This window comes from Syngnathus floridae, chromosome 16 (assembly GCF_059516105.1).
Source record: "Syngnathus floridae isolate MCC-2025c chromosome 16, RoL_Sflo_1.0, whole genome shotgun sequence".
Classification (NCBI taxonomy): domain Eukaryota; kingdom Metazoa; phylum Chordata; class Actinopteri; order Syngnathiformes; family Syngnathidae; genus Syngnathus; species Syngnathus floridae.
Window position 1 is genome coordinate 1,561,023 of NC_142428.1, and position 17,255 is coordinate 1,578,277.

The following is a 17,255-nucleotide window of genomic DNA, read 5'->3' on the forward strand; positions in this document are numbered from 1 at the left end:
ATATATACTGTATATATATATATATATACAGTATATATATACTGTATATATATATATACTGTATATATATATATACTGTATATATATATACTGTATATATATATACTGTATATAAAGACAGTAGGGTAGGGGGCGGGGCTTTGCCCCGCCCCCTACCGTCTTTTTGTAGGGGGCGGGGCGGGGCGGCCCCGCCCCCTACCCTACTGTCTTTTTGTAGGGCAGGGGGCGGGGCCAGCTGCATCGCCCCGCCCACTTGCAGGCGGGGCCACACTGGGCGTTTACACATAAATAAATGCGTCGACATGCAACCTATATGCATGTATTCAGACGCTTACAAAAGTGGGCCGGAGAAAGTTCCCACCACTGGGATCGAACCAGGGCTGTGCGGGGCATGGGGCCGTATCACGAACCGGTCGGCCAGTGCGACACGACAGCTGGCGGCCGCCAGTTCTCTTTTGTACTTACCCAGCGCGCGCGGAGCGCAATACTGAACGTATAAGAATGACTCGAAGTGAAAGCGGGGTCACTGCCGAGCTCGCCACGCTTGGCGAGTGGCTCCGTCGCTGCGCTCGAACACCTGAGATCCAGGGTTCGATTCCCCACCCCTGCTGCCTGCGCCGCCTGCGCCCCCTGCTGCCTGCGCCGCCTGCGCCGCCTGCTCCCAGTGCCGCCTGCGACCACGATGAAGGAGGTGACGTTTGTCAATACTCCCTCCTTGGAGCAAATACACAATCAGTCACTTTTTTAAACTTTAGTAAGTTTTTTTTAAACTTTTTTTTAACTTTTTGTAACTTAATATTCTAGGCTGTTCTAAAACACCATCTGGTATGCTTGATATACATTAGAGGTGTAAAAAAAAAAAAAAAAACATTCCGTCATTTACTTCATATGGTGTACCGGCACAAAGGTTTGCAGTGCTGAGGACATGAGACCTAGAAAGAAGCATTGGGAGCTTAAGATCAGGGGATGCTTTGAGAATAATTGTGAATTATTGTCCATGTGAAGCCCTTTGAGACTGTTTGTGATTTAGGGCTATACAAATAACCTTGACTTGACATTGCTGATGTATCAATGCCCGAGCGATTAGGCACATGGACGGGCAACCCCCAGCCTCGGGTTCGGATACGGCATTGCTCAAATTGGCAAATCTTAGCAAGCTACAGATGACTTTCTGCATCATATGAATATTTTTTAGCATGTGGTTTGGAAGTTTATTATGCAAATGAATTTGCTTGCTTTGTACATTTTAGAGACACGCACATTCAAGAGATGCACCATCGATTGAGGCACATCGTGAATGATGACTGACACCAAAGTTGACTTTATTTACAAGACCACCAACAGGAAGCAAACACACCACTGTTGATTTTATTCACAAGAATGCCCACATGAATGACGATTCAAAACAAACCAAAAAATGGCTCTGACTAGATTCAAATAACAGCTTTACAAAACCAACAATACATACAATACATACAAAACAAAAAAGAAAAAACAAAAGAAAAAAACAAAATACATACAATACATGCAATACAATACATACAAAACAAAAAAACAAAACAAACATACAATACATACAAAACAAAAAAACAAAACAAACATACAATACATACAATACATACAATACATACAATACATACAATACATACAATACAATACAATACAATACAATACAATACAATACAATACAATACAATACAATACAATACATACAATACAATACAATACATACAATACAATACATACAATACAATACATACAATACATACAATACAATACATACAATACAATACATACAATACATACAATACAATACATACAATACAATACATACAATACAATACATACAATACAATACATACAATACAATACATACAATACAATACATACAATACAATACATACAATACAATACAATACAATACAATACAATACAATACAATACAATACATACAATACAATACATACAATACAATACATACAATACAATACATACAATACAATACAATACAATACATACAATACAATACATACAATACAATACATACAATACAATACATACAATACAATACATACAATACAATACATACAATACAATACATACAATACAATACATACAATACAATACATACAATACAATACATACAATACAATACATACAATACAATACAATACATACAATACAATACATACAATACAAGACATACAATACAAGACATACAATACAAGACATACAATACAAGACATACAATACAAGACATACAATACAAGACATACAATACAAGACATACAATACAAGACATACAATACAAGACATACAATACAAGACATACAATACAAGACATACAATACAAGACATACAATACAAGACATACAATACAAGACATACAATACAAGACATACAATACAAGACATACAATACAAGACATACAATACAAGACATACAATACAAGACATACAATACAAGACATACAATACAAGACATACAATACAAGACATACAATACAAGACATACAATACAAGACATACAATACAAGACATACAATACAAGACATACAATACAAGACATACAATACATACAATACAATACATACAATACAATACAATACAATACATACAATACAATACATACAATACAATACATACAATACAAACAATACAATACAAACAATACAATACATACAATACATACAATACAATACATACAATACATACAATACATACAATACATACAAAACAAAAAACAAAACAAAAAACAAAACAAAAAACAACAAAACAAAACAATACATACATACAATACATACAATACAAACAAAACAAAAAACAAAACAATACATACAATACAATACACACAATACAATACAATACATATAGTACATACAAAACAAAAAACAAAACAAAAAACAAAAATAAAATAAAAAAATAATACCTACAATACAATACAATGCATACAATACAATGCATACAATACAATACATACAATACATACAAAACAAAAAACAAAACAAAAAACAAAACAAAAAACAAAACAAAAAACAACAAAACAAAACAATACATACATACAATACATACAATACAAAAAAAACAGAAAACAAAAAAAACCCCAAAAAAACCAATAACATACATACATACAATACATACAATACAATACATACAATACAATACGTACAATACATACAATCAATACATACAAACAATACAATACAAACAATACAATACAAATACAATACAAATACAATACAAATACAATACAAACAATACAATACAAACAATACAATACATACAATACATACAATACAATACATACAATACAATATAATACGTACAAAACAAAAAACAAAACAAAAAAAACAAAACAAAAAAAAACAAAAAACACAACAAAACAAACAATACATACAAATCTTGGGATTTCCTGGGTTGAGCTGGATGAAGTGGCTGGAGAGAGGAAAGTCTGGGAGTCCCTCCTAAAGCTGCTGCCGCCGCAATCCGACGTCCGGATAAGCGGTGGATGGCTGGGTGGCTGGATGGATGGGTGGCTGCCTGGATGGGTGGCTGGATGGATGGGTGGCTGGCTGGCTGGATGGATGGGTGGGTGGATGGATGGATGGGTGAACAAAAAACAAAACAAAACACAAAAAACAAAACAAACAATACAATACAAACAATACATACAAACAATACATACAATACAATATACAAACAATACATACAAACAATACAATACAATACATACAATCAATACAATACAAACAATACAATACAAATACAATACAAATACAATACAAATACAATACAAACAATACAATCAATACAATACATACAATACAATACATACATACAATACAAAAAAACAAAAAACAAAACAAAAAAGAAACAAAACAAAAAAAACAAAACAAAAAACAACAAAACAAGACATACAATACAATACACACAATACATACAAAACAAAAAACAAAAACAAAAAAACCAACAAAAAAAAAATACATACAATACATACAATACAATACAATACAATACAATACAATACAATACAATACAATACAATACAATACAATACAATACATACAATGCAAAAAAAACAATACATACAATACACACAATACAATACAATACATACAAAACAAAAAAAAACAAAAAAAAAACAATACATACAATACAAACAATACAAAAAAACCAAAAAACAAAACAAAAAAATACATACAATACATACAATACAATACATACAATACATACAATACAAAAAAAAAAACCAAAAAAAAAAACCAATACATACAATACAATACACACAATACAATACATACAGTACATACAAAACAAAAAACAAAACAAAAAACAAAAAACAAAAAAATAAAACATACAATACAATACAATACAATACATACAATACAATACAATACATACAATACATACAATACAATACATACAATACATACAATACAATACAAACAATACATACAAACAATACATACAATACATACAATGCAAAAAAAACAAACAAAAAAAACAAAAAAAACAATACATACAATACAATACACACAATACAATACATACAATACATAGAAAACAAAAAACAAAAAAAAACAAAAAAAAAACAAAAAAACAATACATACAATACAATACATACAATACAAAGAAAACAAAAAACAAAACAAAAAAAACAAAAAAATACATACAATACAATACATACAATACAATACATACAAAACAAAAAAAACAAAAACACAACCAAAAAAATCAACAAAAAAACAATACATACAATACAATACATACAATACAATACATACAGTACATACAAAACAAAAAACAAAAAAATAAAAAATAAAAATAATACATACAATACAATACAATACATACAATACAATACATACAATACATACAATACGATACATACAAACAATACATACAAACAATACATACAAACAATACATACAAACAATACATACAAACAATACATAAAATACATACAAACAATACATACAAACAATACATACAAACAATACATACAATACATACAATGCAAAAAAAACAAACAAAAAAAACAAAAAAAACAATACATACAATACAATACACACAATACAATACATACAATACATAGAAAACAAAAAACAAAAAAAAACAAAAAAAAAACAAAAAAACAATACATACAATACAATACATACAATACAAAGAAAACAAAAAACAAAACAAAAAAAACAAAAAAATACATACAATACAATACATACAATACAATACATACAAAACAAAAAAAACAAAAACACAACCAAAAAATCAACAAAAAAACAATACATACAATACAATACATACAGTACATACAAAACAAAAAAAAAAATAAAAAATAAAAATAATACATACAATACAATACAATACATACAATACAATACATACAATACATACAATACGATACATACAAACAATACATACAAACAATACATACAAACAATACATACAATACATACAAACAATACATAAAATACATACAAACAATACATACAAACAATACAATACAAACAATACAATACAAACAATACAATACAAATACAATGTAAACAATACAATACATACATACAATACATACAATACAATACATACAATACAAAAAACAAAACAAAAAAGAAAACAAAACAAAAAAAACAAAAAAATACATACAATACATACAATACAATACATACAATACAATACATACAAAACAAAAAAAACAAAAACACAACCAAAAAAACAACAAAAAAACAATACATACAATACAATACATACAATACATACAATACAATACAATACATACAATACAAAAAAAAAAAAAAAAAAACAATACATACAATACAATACAATACACACAATACAATACATACAGTACATACAAAACAAAAAACAAAACAAAACACAAAAAAAATAAAAAAAATACATACAATACAATACATACAATACAATACATACAATACAATACATATGATACAATACAATACGATACATACAATACAAACAATACATACAAACAATACATACAATACAATACATACAATACAATACAAACAATACATACAATACATACAAACAATACAATACAAACAACACAATACAAATACAATACAAACAATACAAACAATACAATACAATACATACATACATACAATACAACACATACAATACAATACATACATACAATACATACAATACAAAAAAACAAAAAAAAGAAAAAACAAAAAACAAAACAATACAATACATACATACAATACAAAAAAAAAAAGAAAACAAAAAACAAAACAATACATACAATACAATACAATACACACAATACAATACATATAGTACATACAAAACAAAAAACAAAAAGCAAAAAATAAAAAAAAATAAAAAAAAAGAATACAATACAATACATACAATACAATACAAACAATACATACAATACAATACATACAATACATATAATACAATACATACAATACATACAATACAATACAATACATACAATATATACAAAACAAAAAACAAAAAAAACAAAAAAAAAACAACAAACAAAACAAACAATACAAAACAATATATACATACAATATATACAATACAAAAAAAACAAAAAACAAAAAACAAAACAAAAAAAATACATACAATACATACAAAACAAAAAAAACAAAAAACAAAAAAAAAACAAAAAAAAAAACAATACATACAATACATACAATACATATAATACAATACATACAATACAATACATACAATACAATACATACAAAACAAAAAACAAAACAAAAAAACAAAAAACAAAACAAAAAACAACAAAACAAAAAACACAACAAAACAAACACTACATACAAATCTTGGGATTTCCTGGGTTGAGCTGGATGAAGTGGCTGGAGAGAGGAAAGTCTGGGAGTCCTTCCTAAAGCTGCTGCCGCCGCAATCCGACGTCCGGATAAGCGGTGGATGGCTGGGTGGCTGGATGGATAGGTGGCTGGGTGGATGGATGGGTGGGTGGGCTGGGTGGGTGGATGGGTTTTGGATGGGTTTTGGATGGGTTGGATGGACGGATGGATGGGTGGATGGGTGGATGGGTTGGGTGGGTGGCTGGATGGGTTGGGTGGGTGGGTGGGTGGCTGGCTGGGTGGGTGGATGGGTGGGTGGGTGGGTGGATGGGTTGGGTGGATGGGTTGGATGGGTTGGATGGACGGATGGATGGGTGGATGGGTTGGGTGGGTGGCTGGATGGGTTGGGTGGATGGGTTGGGTGGATGTGTGGGTGGGTGGATGGGTTGGATGGACGGGTGGGTGGATGGACGGATGGACGGACGGGCGGACGGACGGATGGATGGATTGACATAGAACACATACAATACCCTGCCATACGCTACCATACACACAATGCATACAATACAATACATACAATACAATACCATACAATATCATACCATACTATATGCTCTGCATCTGGGAGTTACAATTATAGACATTGAGTAGAGTGGCAATGGCATGATATTTTTGCAACAATTACACATACCTACTCCAGTTTTATATTTAAAATATGTATACAATTATCAGTATATTGTAATGAGTTATAATAATTACAAAAGTATCCGAATTATAATTTAATTTTATCATCCATCAACTCACTCAAAAATGTCGGCATGAATCGAGCAGTCGACTAAACGGGAGAAAATCACGCTCGCAAATGTTTGTTGCATAACGGAAGGCGGGCGGGCGGGCGCCATCTTGGAATAGATTTGAACATGACGTAACAAATTTGTCACATTCATCAGTTTGCATAACACGGAAATAGCACACTATATGTAATGCAACATTGTTAATTTGACGAAACACAACGCCAAAGAGATTTGAAATACTGTAGCGGCAAAACGACAGTCGCGGTGGCCGGGACGAGTGTGAAAAGATTTTCAAGATATTTGTTCGCATCAAACAAACAAGGCGTCCGTCGTGAGAAACGGCAATGAACGCCAAACATTTGATAGCTTACCCGAGAAACCGCCACACGGTCGGTGGTGCCTGCATTTGATAACTCGCCTTGAATCCTGCAACAAACAAACAAGGCGTCCGTCGTGAGAAACGCCAATGAACGACAAACATTTCCTAGCATGTTAGCTTACCTGAGAAACCGCCCGCTGCGCGGGTGATTGCACCTGTATTTGACAACTTCCCCAATTCACCCGAAGACATGACGTCACATCCGTCAATTCAAATCTTCCTCGCCTGCTCGTCCAATGGTGCTTTGCACACTAGCGTACCACGTGACAGGCCACTTCACACGCGGGCGGTTGCACCTGTCGCTCACCTCAAGACTGAAAACTGCCTTCAAAAACCTAAGTGCCACTTTGCCCGCCTCCTACCTCTGCCCAAATTCAGTCTGACCAATCACAGCGCAACTGAAATTGGCTTGACCACGCCCACCTCTCCGACAGGTAAGACTGAAACCTGCCTTCAAAAAAAAAAAAAAAAAAAGTCACAAACTTTATGCAGAAGTGAGTGAAAATCGACAAAGTACAGCTCGTGGGTAAGGTCGGGTCCCGAACCATGGTTCCATCGTGTTAGAGGCAATGACGTTTACCACTTGACCAAAGAGTCGTGTCCATGACAGTGACAGAAGGGCAACCAACGCTCACCTCAAGACTGAAAACCCAGTGTTGGCTCGTGAGTGAACGATTCGTTCAAAGAGATTCTAAAGATTCAGTTCACCTAAAAGAACTGGTATGCACATCAGTACTTGGGGAGCTTCCGTAGTTGGTCTTTTAGCAGGCCCCGCCCACAAGTACCTCCACATTGGGTCACGTGACTAACAGCTATTTACATACAATAAAGTATGAAAACGTTATTTAAAAACACACACAAAATCATACATACACAAGACCAATGCCGCTGGAACCAGCTGGACTAAAGGAACACATCAGTTTAAATTTGGTCAGTTTTGAGAAATAAGGAAATCATGAATATTAAAAGAGGATTTTATTTTTAAATGGCAATATTTTTTCATTTTTACATAGCTTGGAAATGTATTATGATGGAGTTTACAGGTGCAGGCCGGAGGGGGCTCAGCCCAAAGGAAATTAACAGATGGAAATATTTAAAAACACTTGAGGTCACCATTAGATTCAGATTTATCATATATATACACACGTATATAAATTAAATTTCCTTGAAGGGGATTTACACTGTACATGAAAGTATTTGTAACACCATCATCAGTATCTATAAAAAACTTCAGAGGGGAAAGAAGACAATAGCAAAGTGAAGGGATGGACTGATTTTAGACATCACCATATTTCATATTTCCACAGACAGATATAATTTTGATGTAATTCAATTCAATAAACAAATCATAATGTTAATGTACATTCTTGAAGCATACATCAAGTTGTGCAGGACTTGTGCCATAATGTATACATGTCTGATCATTTCTTTTTTATGGAACAGTCACCCACCACCCTGCCCAGCCCCCCCTTGCTGGCACTACAGTGCTAACAAAAGTTCCACAAGCCTTTTTTTTAATTTTATTTATTTTTTAAACTCTCATACGTTTCACCCATTCAGTAACATTTTTTATAACTATATATTGGAGGAAATTCGACCTTTTAATTACTCTTTAAAAAAATAAAAAAAAATAAAAAGCCTGACACTGCATATTTAACAAGTCAATTTTGTTTCAGCCTAACTTCACAATTGTCTTGTCATTGAGAATGTCTCAAATGATTCCAGTTTGTATGCACGATAGACTGCCAATGCCAATGTTTAAAATGGACCACTTGAATTCAGTTCACAGTTTAATTGCAGTTCAGTGGTACACACACAATTACAGTACAAACAGTTCATTTCATGATTAAAAAAACAACAGTAAAAACAACAGTAAAACAACAATATTGCAAAATGACGCGGCGCTGAGAGAGAAAGAAAGAGGCATCATGCAGATAGCCAGTGTGCACACCCAGTGAAAAAGTGCAGGGAGGGAGAGAGGGAAGGAAAGAAAGGACAAAAGAAAAAAACTCATACTCTCCTTAAATGCTGGCTGGGCGCTTTGCCCTCGCCGCATCCGCACCCGTCCGTCTCGTGTCGGCCGCTCATCACGGGCGAAGGTTGGCTCCCCCCCGGCCAGTATTCGACGTTTGGACTCATCCTCCGCCTTGTGCCACTGCAAAAAGAAAAACGGCACTCTGTTGCATGCGGTTCACTTCTGTGGACGTACTCATTACCTGTCTATTAAAGTGTGCTCCTATTTTAAGCTCCCTTTATTAATAGCGTATGTACACATGAATGGTTTTGTTTTCTTTTTATGTCTGTTCCTATATGAAGAATTCAATGCTTATAATTTCTTTCTTTGTTGTAAAGTGCTTTGAGCTGCATTTCTTGTATGCAAGGTGCTCTACAAATGAAGTTTTTTATTATTACCCTCTGGTCTCGCGGTCCTGTCCAGTCCCTCTCTGTGCAGGCACTCATCAGATCCAGCGCCCCAGCAATCCTGAAAGGCAGACATATTGTGGTGGTTTTTGCAAGGGGAAAAATTTCACTAGCAACCCCCCCCCCCCAACCTTGACTAAGGTAAGTTTGAATCAGGTAACTAGCGGCACGCACGGGCTGGCGCATGTCTCATACGGCCCTCCCGCATTGGAGCGATCCGGGTTATGAAATGTTTAACCCCTTACAAAAAGGGAGGGAGGGAGGGAGGGAGGAGAGGGAGGAGAGGGAGAGGGGGAGAGGGGGAGAGGGAGGAGAGGGAGAGGGGGAGAGGGGGAGAGGGGGAGAGGGGGAGAGGGGGAGAGGGGGAGAGGGGGAGAGGGAGAGAGGGAGAGAGAGAGAGAGAGAGAGAGAGAGAGAGAGAGAGAGAGAGAGAGAGAGAGAGAGAGAGAGAGAGAGAGAGAGAGAGAGAGAGAGAGAGAGAGAGAGAGAGAGAGAGAGAGAGAGAGAGAGAGAGAGAGAGAGAGAGAGAGAGAGAGAGAGAGAGAGAGAGAGAGAGAGAGAGAGAGAGCGAGAGAGGAGATAAGAGGCTTTGGTGCGCACTGAGTAGAGCTGGCTTGGCCCCGAGTGGAAACAAAAGAGGAAAACGTGACCTCACGGAGAGTGTCACGGAGAATCTCCTTGTCCTCGACACCGTCGACGACACTGGGACCCAGTCTGGCAGACATTATACCCTGGTATTCCACAAAGGGCAAGGTATAGCCACGTTCCACCCTGAGTGCACCAGGCCATGCAGGTACTGCCGGGCGCGTTGGAGAAAGAGCGAGAGAGGGAGGGAGGGGGGCAGGGAGGGGGTGTCTACTTTGCCGATTCGTATCTAGAGGGTCACAGCAACCCAAATGCCCGTGCGTGCTACTAGTTACCCTATTCAAACCGACAGGGGTAGGGAAAGCACAAAAGAAAAAACAAAGTCATACTCCCCCCAAAACGCTGGCTGCATCTGCACCCATCAGTCTCGTGTGGGCCGCTCATCACGGGCCAAGGTCCGGGTCTGCTCCGGCCGGTGTTGGACTCGTCTTCCGCCTCGCACAAGTGCAAAAAGACAAACGGCACTCAGTTGCATGCGGCTCACATCTGTCAACGTACTCATGACCTGCCCCCTCCCTGGTCTTGTGGGTGCAGCCTAGTCCCTCTGGGTGCAGGCTGGCGCTCGTCCCATCCGCCGCCCCGGCAACCCTGAACGGCAGACAAATAAGGAAATCAAATTAAAACTAACAAGTGCGTTGCATATTGGCTTGCCATGTCACCACCTCTGGCCAGCCTTGGCCAGTCGTGCATCAGGCTCCTCTTCAACACTTGGCGACTGCTTTCTTTGGGTGATTCCTTCCTTTGCACCCCGCTCACCAATCGCGGGTCTGGTGGCCTCCGTCCACCGGCTCTTCGTTTCATACATCGTCTCTCCCACCTTGCAAGACAAGCACAAAAGTCTCGCTGCGCCGTCGCTTGCGCTTGCCGTCGCTTGCGCTTGCCGTCGCTTGCGCTTGCCGTCGCTTGCGCTTGCCGTCGCTTGCGCGGTCGCTTGCGCTTGCCGTCGCTGCGCGGTCGCTTGCGCTTGCCGTCGCTGCGCGGTCGCTTGCGCTTGCCGTCGCTTGCGCTTGCCGTCGCTTGCGCTTGCCGTCGCTTGCGCTTGCCGTCGCTTGCGCGGTCGCTTGCGCTTGCCGTCGCTGCGCGGTCGCTTGCGCTTGCCGTCGCTGCGCGGTCGCTTGCGCTTGCCGTCGCTTGCGCTTGCCGTCGCTGCGCGTTTGGCACTCAATGAGGGCTGCACAACATTTTGGAATACCAACGATATGGCAGTATTGGGCCAGACCACAGCATTGAGCAAAGTTGTGCAAAATTCTAGGATGGAGAGGAACTATTTGATCCCAATGACATCACTTAGACCAGTTAACTTTAACTTGCATCAATGAGTTGTTATCTTCTAATTACATTACAAATAGTTAGGAGGCCAGAAAACATGTTTCATTTGCCACATGAATAGAAAAAAAATCTTTGTTTTCCTAAAGTGCATGTCAACGACCTACACCACCATATGACGGTTTTCCAATCCAGGTGCAGCCCTACACACACGTCACCATTGGTGTCCAAATGGTAGCCTCGGGCCAACTTGATCAACACACCACACGAATGAACGCAACACTGCTTTGTAGCACAAAATATGAATGGCAACATTTTGTGATTGATTGAATGAATTTGTGTCAAAGAATTCTCAATTTGATTCAGTATGCAGCCCTCAAACAGACATTTGGACACCACCGGTGTGAACTAAAAAGAAAAGAAAAAAATCCATTTCACATGCTGAAGCTGCGCAGGTCGACGCCTCCAGGGAAGCGGGTCTCCCTCAGAACTCTGCTACTTCAGAGCGATGCCACAGCGGTCCGTCCACCTCTGAGCAGATCGTGTCGCGTCCCGGTCGCCATCTGCACAAACGGAAACAAATGTTAGAAACTCAAAGAGCACCCCAAGTTGTAGGTCACTTGCTTACTTGATCACAGCGGTTAGGTACTCTTGGTGACGGTCACCGGGTCGAATCGGGCCATGCACCCCCCTTTTACGTCCGGCCTGCAAAAGGTAGAACATGCAATGAGTTGGGCGCTGCTCACATCATTAAGTCTTCACCGTGGACCGGCTCGCCCCAACACCGCCCCTACACCTAGAGAACAAAGGACGCACAGTGGTACGTTAGGCTTCGATCAAGCACGACAGTGCTAGGTTAGAAAAAGACACAACGTGACTGTCTCGCTCCAACACCTAGGGGAGAACAAAGAACACAAGTACCACAGTGGTAGGTTAGGGTTAGAGGAAGTGCAACAGTGGTAGGTTAGAAAAAGAAAATGTCACAAGTCAAATTGCAAAATTGGACATTCGGGATCGGCTCGCTCCGACGCCACCCTACACCGAGGGGAAAGAACAAAGAACGCAGCAACTACGACAGTGGCAGGTTAGAAAAAAATACACAATGGTACAAGTCGTATGGCAAAATTGGACATTCAGCTCCACGTCAAAGTTCAGTTTTGTGTCCATCCCCGGAACCACGTCCTCCCCCAAGTGGGCCGTCAATGGCAACCAAGCACAAGACAACGCTGGATCCAGACCAGCCACAACCACAGCGCACCTCGAAAGCAAGACCAACCATCAGGGCCCTAAACACTGTCCACACCTGCAACCTTTCCGTCGTGCACCCATAACCAAAGGCAACCACACTGCCCCCTCCTGGGCACATGATCCGCACACGTCGACTTTAGCAGCGCGATGCTTGATTCTTGACTTGATATGGCCATTGCTCCTTTGCTCCTTTGCATATGGCCATTGCTCCTTTGCATATGGCCATTGCTCCTTTGCTCCTTTGCATATGGCCATTGCTCCTTTGGATAGGCCATTGCTCCTTTGGATAGACCATTGCTCCTTTGGATAGGCCATGGCTCCTTTGGATAGGCCATGGCTCCTTTGGATAGGCCATGGCTCCTTTGGATAGGCCATGGCTCCTTTGGATAGGCCATGGCTCCTTTGGATAGGCCATGGCTCCTTTGGATAGCTCCTTTGGATAGGCCATGGCTCCTTTGGATAGGCCATGGCTCCTTTGGATAGGCCATGGCTCCTTTGGATAGGCCATCGCTCCTTTGGATAGGCCATTGTGCCTTTTCATATGGAATTATCCCATTCGGCTCCTCTTGCAGCCTACAAAAACACAGACAGCCATTAATTGTGTGCTGGGAAGCTAAAACTCGACAACCATTGTGTGTTGGGAATTGAAACTTGACAAAAACAGGTTTTCACCTGATTTAGGACTACTCTTCCTCAGTGTACTCAACATCACTGAAAGGGCTCCTTCAAGAGCCTCCTGCTTGCTTTGTATAGAAGGATGCTGGCTGGGCGGCAGTTTTTAGTGCTACAAAAGACAAGCAAATGATTGCAACAAAAATAGACATTGAGTCGAGTGCCAATGGCATGATTTTTTACCAACAATTATACATACTAGGAGTTTTACATTTGAAAAAAAATATTATATTGTAGTAAGTTATGATAATTGATCAAAATTATAGTTCCTATTTGAATTTGATACATTCTAAGTAGAGTTTTACATTTGAAAAAATATATAACCATCACATTGTAGTAAATTATGATAATTATTCAGGATTATAATTCATATTTTAATTTCATCATTCATCAACTCCCCTCACATTGGACAGATGATCCAGGTTGGCGGCGTCCAAGACGGGAGAAAATAACCCGCCGCGCAAATGTTTGTTGCGTAACGGAACGAGAGCGGGCGGGCGCCATCTTTGAATGGATTTGGTCCGATTTGGACATGACGTAACATACGTTGCATTCACCAGTTTGCATGACACGGAAATGGCACACGCATCATATAATATAATAAAAAAATGGTTAAGTTGACTAGAGTCAAACTAATATTTCCTATAGTCAGACAAACACGCACTTATCGGCGGCGTCATTTACGAACCGTCTACAGACAGACGAATGAAAAAAATGCTGGCCAGCATGAAAAAAAAACAACCGCGAAAGACATTTAAAATACCACCAAAACGCGCAACGACGCGACGCGACGCAAAGTGGATTGTGGCGTGCCGTGTCGTGCCGTGCCGAAACCTCAAGCACTCCCTAGACAGCGAAAATCCTGCAAGAAATAATAAATGGCATCGTAAGAAACTGCAAACATTTGCTCACGGGCTAAATGGCCTGCGGCCTACAATTTACCTCCCGGCCCACCGTCGCGGTGGACGTGACGTTGCCGAGTCACGAGAGTACGACAATCCTGCGACAAACAAAATAAATTTTAAAAAAAGGCTTGTGAGAAAAAGCAACAAAGCGTGCCGTCGTGAGAAACGGCAGGAGACGACAAACATTTGCTAGCATGCTCGCTTACCTGAGAAACCGTCCGCCGCCGCCGCCGGCCCGCGCCCGGTGGCACCTGCATATGATAACTCCCCTTGAGCGAGCACACCTGACTTCAATTGACCTAAAGCCCTGACGTCACATCCGTCGATTCAAATCTTCTTCTCCTGATCGTCCAACGGCGCTCGGCACACTGACGCCACCAGGTGGTCGCCTGTCATGGTGACTACTGTGGAAAGGCTTGCTTCGGACTATCCGTTGAAACCCTTATTACCCTTTATTTATTTATTCTCTCTTTTTTTTTAACCTCGTGTAGTGTACCTACACATATTGTCATATAAAATGTCTGATTTCTATGTTTTAATTGGCGAATATAAAAACAAGGAATAAGACGCCAGACACGTTTTAACATAAATGTTTATTAAAAATAATAATATCAAAAGCAAATTTCAAACCAGCAATCTAATGTGAAATTGCAGTAGATATATTGGATAACAATATTTAGGCGTATATAGGTATACATGTTATTTAAAAACGACTATAAGTGTTATACTACGACACAAGTGTTTACCAGCTCAGTGGCCGAAGAGGAGAGTGTCCGCCCTGAGACTGGGAGGTGGTGGGTTCAAACCCCTGCCGAGTCATACCAGTGACTATAACAATGGTACCCATTTCTTCCCTGCTTGGCACTCAGTGGAAGGGGTTGAAATGGGGCCCCCCCCCCCCTGCTGCTCACTTATACTCCGGTGCGATTTACAGTCCGAAAATTACGGTAAGTTCCAAAATATCAGAGGAAGTGATAAACAACTGAGGTGATTTGGTTGCATAAGCAAGCCTAACCCTAAGCACAGCAAAAGCGAGAGCAAGCCTAACACAAACCCTAACCCTAAGCACAGCAAGAGCTCTGGTCGAGTGGTTAACGCCATTGCCTTCAATCAAATGAAAATATTTGTATCGAGAGTTCATCCTAAAATGAATTGTTCTTGCAAAAATTCTGCCGCCGTTGCAGTGCTCCCGTGGACTCATTTTCAAGTCAGTTGCTAAGAAACACCACACCGTTGCACAGAGACAATTCTTGAGTCATATCAAATCAATGATTTTCAAACGGGTCCAAACAAGTTTTTCCCTCATGGCTACTTTAGATCTTTTCTCTTCACTCTCGTTCACTGAAAACATTCGTTCTTTTGAACCCATCGTTCACTCACGAGCCAACACTACACTGCAGTAGTGATACACACACACACACACACACACACACACACACACACACACACACACACACACACACACACACACACACACAAACACAATGATACGACAAACACGACGACACGACTTTTCACGCACCTGCACTTAACGAGGGAATCTTGGGAAACATGTTGGAACGCGGCCCCGAGGACTAGAGCTTGACACCTGTGACCTTTGACCATGATATTTCCCTCATAAAGTGGCCTGTTATTAGGTACACTTGAAAAGGGCGGTGTACCTAATGGAGTGTCCGTGTGATTCCCTCGTTAAGTGCACCTGCGGGAAAACTTTTAGCTCCTGCGGAACGTGAAAGTGACCAAAAACTTTTCACGCACCTGCGCTTAACGAGGGAATCACACGGACACTCCATTAGGTACACCGCCATTTTCAAGTGTGCCTAATAAAGTGGCCACTTTATTATCTTGGAAAACATGTTGGAACGCGGTCCCGAGGACTAGAGCTTGACACCTGTGACCTTTGACCATGACATTTCCCTCATAAAGTGGCCTGTTATTAGGTACACTTGAAAAGGGCGGTGTACCTAATGGAGTGTCCAAATGACGTCACACATCAAACAGTCAATCAGGAGGTTAGGGTGAGTGAACCGATTCTAAAGATTCAGTTCACTTGAGAACTGGAATGCACATCACTAGTACAAAATAGTGCAGACGACCATTAGCTGCCAGGTCGAAATAGTCCACTGGTGAGT

At 39.4% G+C, this 17,255-nt stretch overlaps 1 long non-coding RNA gene across 2 annotated transcripts; it reads right to left on the reverse strand.

Annotated features, from left to right (window-relative positions):
• Positions 1-10,766: 10,766 nt before the first annotated feature.
• LOC148384863 (uncharacterized) lies at positions 10,767-15,730 on the reverse strand. Of its 2 annotated transcripts, XR_015863561.1 has the most exons (7): positions 15,330-15,729; positions 15,161-15,218; positions 14,623-15,080; positions 14,219-14,330; positions 12,927-14,119; positions 11,695-12,861; positions 10,767-11,620 (listed from the first exon to the last, which is right to left on the reverse strand). It is a non-coding gene; the product is annotated as an uncharacterized LOC148384863 (long non-coding RNA). The 2 variants fall into 2 exon arrangements; XR_015863560.1 differs by having other exon boundaries at positions 14,219-15,080; positions 15,330-15,730.
• Positions 15,731-17,255: the final 1,525 nt, after the last annotated feature.